Source organism: Nicotiana tomentosiformis, chromosome 8 (assembly GCF_000390325.3).
Source record: "Nicotiana tomentosiformis chromosome 8, ASM39032v3, whole genome shotgun sequence".
Taxonomy (NCBI): Eukaryota; Viridiplantae; Streptophyta; class Magnoliopsida; order Solanales; family Solanaceae; genus Nicotiana; species Nicotiana tomentosiformis.
Window position 1 is genome coordinate 52,314,466 of NC_090819.1, and position 7,845 is coordinate 52,322,310.

Consider the following 7,845-nt stretch of genomic DNA (forward strand, 5'->3'; position numbering starts at 1 on the left):
AACTGTTAGTGTTATTGTTGGCTGCTGTAAGTGAGCATCAGACCTTGCCAAGCTCGTCACTGCCTTCGGCCAAGGTTAATCTTACTACTTATTGAGTACATGGGGTCAGTTGTACTCATACTACACTTTGCACGTCGTGTGCAGATCTAGGTTTTGCTAATAGCGGTGGTTGCCAGAGAGCTGTATTTGAAATTGCTTGGAGGTTTCGAGGTAGCATTGCTGTTCCGTTCATAGGCCTTGAAGTTCCCTCCTTTATCTTATGTTCTTACTATTCAGTCTTCTAGACAGTGTTGTATTTTGTTCATACTTTGTATTCAACACTCTATATAGCTCATAAACTCGATGACACTAGATTTTTGGATGGTTTCTAGTTGTACCGCTATTTTACTTCAGTAATTTATATTATTCTGCATTTGAGGCTATTTGATACCATTATTTAAGTTTATTTATGCACATTGGATGTTGGCTTGCCTAGCAAGTGGTGTTAGTCGCCATCACGGATCCGGTGGGATTTTGGGCTGTGACACTAATACACACTCCTTTTCCTAGAAGTATACAACTTTTCTCAACCCATAAGTCAATCACCATCATGTGAAAAACTCTTCATGCATGTTGACAATATTAACTTTAATGTCACGGTCAAAATCATCTTAAGCTCTTAGATATTCACGTACTGTCACAACCCAAAATCCCACCAAAGATCGTGATGACACCTAACCCGCTTGCTAGGCAAGCCAACACCCAACAACAATAATAGAATCTAATTATTAAACAATTAATTGTCTCATGATATAAATAACAATACAGAATAAATCTTCAAATCAATGACATAAATGCAATATCAAAGACAGGGTCCAAACACGCCCACTACTGTCTAACAATCACCCAAAACCCGGTATCACTATATCACGAGCATCTAATAAGAGTAAATATTCTTAACAGAACAACAACATCTATCTAGAAAGATAATATATAGACAAATATAAATGAGTAGGGAAGGGGAGTCCACGAGCTGCGGTTCGGGTCAAGTAATCAACTCATCACGAAGTCTCCAGATAGCACTTCTACTCCGTGGGGTGAATACAACTAAAACCAACCCCTAAACCTGAACAAAATGTGCAGAAGTATAGTATAAATACACAATCACGTCACTCAATTAGTATCAAATCTAGAATCAAAGAAATAGCGGTGAGAGGTAGACTCTGACACTTACTAACAACTCAATAAACATATGAAGCATAAATAGAGCATGGAATAAAGCATGATATCATCAATCAGGTCTGTCAATAGAAACATAGTAAAACTGAAATATAGACATACTTTTCAGACAAGGAGATAGAATACAATATTTATTATCTCAACTCTTTTTTATAATCATGATATGAGTCAATCAATATCCACATATAATATAAGAGCCACTAAATCAGTCTAGGCTACCGATGCTTGCTCATTATCCCATACTACATCTCACTGCACAATTCAACATTTATATATATAATTAAGAGCCACTACACGAGTCTAATCTACAAATGCATGTTCAAATAAGGGAGATAACACAATATAAATTACTCAATCTTTCATATTCACAATATGAGTTAGTCAACAACACCAAGCTTAATGCCTACGCTCATAGGGCCCAAAGTAACATGGGTAAACACTTGACTTCGGAGGAATGGTACCATATCCATGCAACGTGCAAACCCTTCCACTAATATTAATGATATTTTTGCAACGTGAAACCCGATCCACACATAATACCATTGTGGCATGCAACCCAATCCACACAACATCATCAATAATCAATATCTGCTCATAATGTTGGTGGTTCTAAAATTCTCATTTTTTCACAATATTCAACTCTACAAATTATAAATATATGTATAAGGCAATATAATTAAAGGCACTGAATCATAAGAATAGAAATTTAGATAAAAGTACATATGGCTAAAGACGACTATGGCTAATCATATAATTCAATTCATCTCAATAATTCAATAAGCAATTTCATATATTATTGTCTTTTCATAACATTTAACATGAATAAATTAAGCCATGTAGTCACCAAATCATGAATCAATAAGGCAAGTATATGACTACGGCTTTACAAAGAAGCTCCGCATGGAAAAATAATTGTTTATGTGCAATTCAACAAGTCATAACTTTAAACATCCTTTTAAGCCACAACTAAAAGTCATCACATAGTCATAGAATCAATGGAACATGAATAATAAGTTCATATAGTCCAAACAAGGCATAATCATCAGCCAAACTTTACCGGATATGGTCATAATCTAGCTACGCATATACGATCGTTACCTTGCATATACATGACTCCTAATTCGAGCAACAAGTAGTAAATAGACCACCTATGGGGAGAATTCGCTCTTACAAGGATAGACAAGAGACTTACCTCCACCCTGTAAGCTTTAACCTTCCAAAATAGCTTTCCTCTCAAATCATCCTCCAAACGACTTGATTATGATCAAATACAACTCAATAACGTCAAAAAAAAACCATAGGAATTAATTCCAAATAATAACACTTCAATCTTTAACCAAATCCCCAAAAGTCAACCTAGGCCTACATAATTAAAACCCGAGTCAAGGGTTAGATCCAGACTACCCACCCACAAGTCTAAATATGTGATTAGATTCTAAAATCGAATCCAAATCGACTCCCAAACCCCAATTTACACTCTTAAATTGTAGACTAAATCCCAAATTTCTCTTTCAAATTCCATAATCTAAGTGTATAAATCCATGGGAAAATAAGATATATAATCAAAATCAAATAGAATTCACTTACCCTCAAAATAGTGGTGGAATCCCCTTCCAAAATTTCCGCTTCCCGAGCTCCAAATCTCAAAATACCGAAAAATGAGCAAAACTTACATTGCTAGGGATCTTCGCATCTACTAATAAAAATCTCGCATATGCTAGTATTGCTTCTGCGACAAATGGCTCGCTTCTGCGAGCTCCTTTCATCTGACCAGCCATCAATGGTGCGCATAAATCTTCGTAAAAGCGGAGGCCGCATCGGCGAAACTCCTTCGGATCAGCGCATATCGCATCTACGAAACAGACATTATAGGTGCGACTACTGACCAGAACAACCTTCTTCGAATGTGCGCCCCTAATCATCGCTGGTGCAACGTTGCATCTGTGCACCATCCTCCGCAGGTGCGATGCACCAGTACCAGTAACACCAAACCATTCCCAAATGGTCCAAAACTATCTTACAACACACATGAGCCCCCAGAGCCCCCCGTCCAACCATACCAATAAATCCGAATACTTAATACAAACATATCTAAATGATCAAAACACCAAAAATAACATCCAAATTAAATCGAAGGTCAAACTCAATCTCTTAACTTTCTAACATTCCAGCTTCACCAAGCGCGTCTGAATCATACTTAGACATTCCAAATTACAACCAAACTTGGCACAAAAGTTCCAATCAATTAAATGAACCTATCCAAAGTGTCAACCACAATATGAATCTCCAAATCCAAATACAAATATATGACCAAGTCCAAAATTACCATACGAACCTATTGAAATCATCAAATCCCGATTCCGGTGTCATTTACTCAAAAGTCAAGCCTTTGTCAACTCTTCCCACTTAAAGCTTCCAATTTAAGAATCACTCTTCCAGATGAGCCCGGAAGCTCTCGAAAATCAAAACCAACTATATCAGCAAGTCATGATGCATCATATGAAGTTACTCAACACCTTAATCCACTGAACGGAATGTTTAGAGCTCACAATGACTGGTCGGGTCATTACATTCTCCCCCACTTAAACAAACATTTGTCCTCGAACGTGCCAAAAGTCATCCCAAATCCATCAAATAACTGTATAAGCTCATCATACATACACCCATTAGTGATTCCATGCCACCTCAATCTATATAATTTCATTAACATATCCCGACTAAAGATTCTTCCTTCAACCTTAGCCCATAAGCCTTAGAACCAAATTTCAACATCTGGAATAGCCTCTATGATTAGATTCTTGTATATACACATTGTAATAGTCCCCACAAGTTGCATGAAGTCATAAACAGACTCCCATGTTGTAACCACACGGTGTACCCCATAACTCATATACCCATAACAATATCTTCTGCTGCAATAACTATTTGTTATCAAACCCGGTACCGGTAATATGCCCCATATTAAATCAAACCTTGTTCCAGACCTTTGAAACACTGCAACGATGAAAGAAATATGTAGAAACTCATAACCACCCATCAAAACAGTAAGTCATGGAGTTCTCTCACTCGAAAAAGAACCACTGCCAAATTCTGAGCATACTAATGGCATTCTTCTTCCAAACATACCTTATCCAAATCCAATTACATTAATTTGAGGACCAATAACCTCGTCTCACCGAGTACAAGCTGCTCGACTGACATGCCACATCAAATGTGCCTAAAGCCTCATACGACACAATCCGTACACCAAACAAGCAACAAGTTGAATATGACCAATAATAGAAAGAGAACCAAATAGGAAAGCTATCCAACAAGTTTAATAGATATAACAATAAAAGCATAATGCTATGAACTCATCCCATAAAGGGGAAACAAAACACGTGAAAAAGCACGGGAAATCGTATCCAACATAACCCGTTGAAGCGCGCAACCCGATCCAACCATATCAATCCATATAGGAATACCTATTAAGACATAATGCTCATACTCAACTGACACATGTGTATCAACAACAAGCACATAAAGTGCACAAAAATAACCACATAGATAGCATAATAAACTATGGTAAAAAGCCATGCGCAACTAAGGTGTAATAAGCAAATTGACATCTGAAGAGCCATCTCACTCATAACGCCACAAGGCTTAAACAGTGGCACAACATGCATGTGAATTGTCAAGTAGTATCACAACCCATCGTACATAAGAGAGTAACACATGAAATATATTAGGGCGTGAATAAGATGAATTCCACCCAATAACACACCCACAACAAATGCTACACTGAATAAGCAAATCAATCTAGTGTAGGATACCCATTCACATTAGGCCTACCAATATTTCCCCCAATTGATTCAAAATATTCCGAAATAGGTAGATAGCCTTCCAAAAGTCCATAGTGACCATATCCATGAGACATACAATCAGTTGTGTAACCCTTAACACTCTTTCACAGTCAGCAATCAAAGGATAGTCCACCACTATGAAAATCCAATCTCTAAACCTCAACAATACAAAAATCTCCGTACTCGATCTCTAACTTTCCCACTTAAATGACTTCCACGTCACGCATACATAATCACCTCATGAGTAATACTCTCATAAATCTTCCGCATCAAGTGGAAAAACTTGAATGTCAACAGTTACCAAGCACACGAACTCTGTAGTGCTAGTCTAGTATCTGTTGCTCCCAAATACACATGCAAGTATATGTGGTCGTACAAGTAATAAAATGATAAGTCGAGTGTTGAACCCATAGAGACTTGTATTAACCACCCACTAAATTCACCAAGATTGTTATTCAGTCGAGTCAATCCGAGTTCAAAAGTGTGATTATACTAAATAATAATTATAACTAGTAACTAATTTATCAAGCAGCAAAATGGTTGTTGTGTATTCAGTAGAGACAAATATTCCAGGGTTATAATCGATTCACCAATCCTATTGTGTTCTAGTTAACTCTCCCTTTCATACAATTCACTCATGGTTGCTAATAAATCGAACAATTGCTCTCATAGCCTTCTCCCGAAGTACTACTCACCTATTCAAAATAGATTAATGCTTATATTCCTATGGAATCAATCTATTAAGAATGCATTAAGAATACGTTATTTAATTAAGCACGGTGACTAGGTATATTCCTATCCTAACCACAAATCCCTCCTCCCTCCCCCCCAGAGTTAAGATCGTGCTCTCTTCAATTCTTCTCTAATCTAAACATGGCTTTCCCAAGCATAGCACAGATAGTAAATAGAACCTAACTGCTGGCCAGACAATTAAGCAATTAATCACAGAATTGAAGAAACAACCATATATTGGTGAATTGTAATTAAGGTTAAGTCAACGTTAAACAACAATATTCATGGCTAAATCACAACCCCAGAACTATGGGTTTTAACCACTCATGATAATATCAAACAATTTCATAAGTATTGGATAATTGAAAATACTAACAAAAGATGAAGAAAAATGAGATATCCTCGCTCCCGAATCGTTATCGTGTCTATTTTTCCTTCAAAGTGGCGTCTCCCCTCTCAAAATAGGCTTAGTTTTGCTTTTATACGAGTTGGGTAGGTCTAGGGCCGAAATAACCTTGTCCCGGGCAAAGTTGGAGAAATTCCCGTCACCATCGTCCAAGGCAGCGTGGGGCGTTGGTGCTGGCCTGCTAAACATTCTATAAACGGCGCCATAGGTGGCGTGGGGTGCTGCCTGTGACGCTGGAATTCAGCATTTCCCATTTTTTCTCCATTTTGGTTCTAATCTCGCACCTTTTGCCCCCTATTATCTCCAGATGATTCCTACACATAAAAACACCACAAATTAACATAAATCAATACATTTTACATTCGAAATCCAAGAAACACGAGTAAAACATGAGGCGATATACATATAAATATATATACTTTAAGCTAAATATCAATACCCCACACTTAGACTCTTGCTCTTCCTCGAGCAATGGGACTATCAACTCCACCCCAACAACGTACACATCTCAACTAGAGAGGAGCACTTCAATTTTTAACCATACACTCTACCCTTGACTATGAACGATACCGGCAATCAAGCATGAACAAACAAAATTCATATTCTTCCCGTTTTAAACATGCCCAAGTCTATCCTTTCAATTCAGTCAATCCAAACAACCTATCTGTAACCACCCTACCTCAAGAGCCGAATCTCTTACCACTAAGCACCCTCAATTCGCGCACTCACCCAACAAGAGAAGTTTTCAACATTACCAATCCTTCATGACATCACGTGCCCTCACCAACAAACAAAAGAGTAAATATAGAATAGTCCACACATTCAAGTATGCCTTTGAACATAATTTAAGGACATCACACAATTGAACAAAATTCGCTCACTCTCATAAAGAATTTCATGTGCATTTGGTGGTCGTACTATAAGCTTGCCCATAATATACATCTCTACTAATCTAAGCTAGCCAAGTCTATGATCAATTAGGACTTTAAAGTTGTAATGTAGGCTAAGGGACGGGTAGGATACATTTAGGAATAATGACTCACCCTCCTAAGCACCATAATACACCACACTCATGAATCGAGCATATATTCTTCTCAACCAATTCACTCGCCACAAACCATATACAACATAGCCCTTTTTTCTATTAAGCACTTCTATACTCCCACTAGCACAAATTAGTAAGATTAGGAGGTGTGTGTTTTTCTACATTATTTGACTATCATTTTTTTTCTTGCAGTTTTTTCTTTTTTCTTTTTTACACACACTCCATACATTAAAGTTCATCGGCTAGTGACCTTTCTTTTTTCAACTTTAGTGCACCAAAGGGCCCCTCCATGGTTCCACTTGAAAGCTACTCTCCAATCTCTCACCATACTTGTTTTAGCGCCTAAGTGCCCAAGGAGGTTAAGGTTCAACAATCTCAAATTAAGAACAAAATAGGGATACAACTTGTAATGTGGATGCCAAAGAAAAAGTCTATATGCTCAAAGGGGCTAGCAACAACAAATTTTATCTTCAAGTGACAAGCACATCTATGATAAAGCAAAAAATGCCTACGTCATCCCCTAGATTAGCACAACTTAACAATTTCGCTTCGATTAACACACGGGGCAAGTTCTAGACTACACAGGATAGCACAGAAGACCA

The 7,845-nt window shown here is 37.5% G+C and overlaps 1 long non-coding RNA gene across 2 annotated transcripts; it reads right to left on the reverse strand.

The window, feature by feature from the left end:
- Window positions 1-1,022: 1,022 nt before the first annotated feature.
- LOC104097129 (uncharacterized) lies at window positions 1,023-7,039 on the reverse strand. Of its 2 annotated transcripts, XR_686474.4 has the most exons (3): window positions 6,638-6,820; window positions 6,169-6,512; window positions 1,023-1,105 (listed from the first exon to the last, which is right to left on the reverse strand). It is a non-coding gene; the product is annotated as an uncharacterized lncRNA (long non-coding RNA). The 2 variants fall into 2 exon arrangements; XR_011410029.1 differs by lacking the exon at window positions 1,023-1,105 and having other exon boundaries at window positions 6,011-6,512; window positions 6,638-7,039.
- Window positions 7,040-7,845: the final 806 nt, after the last annotated feature.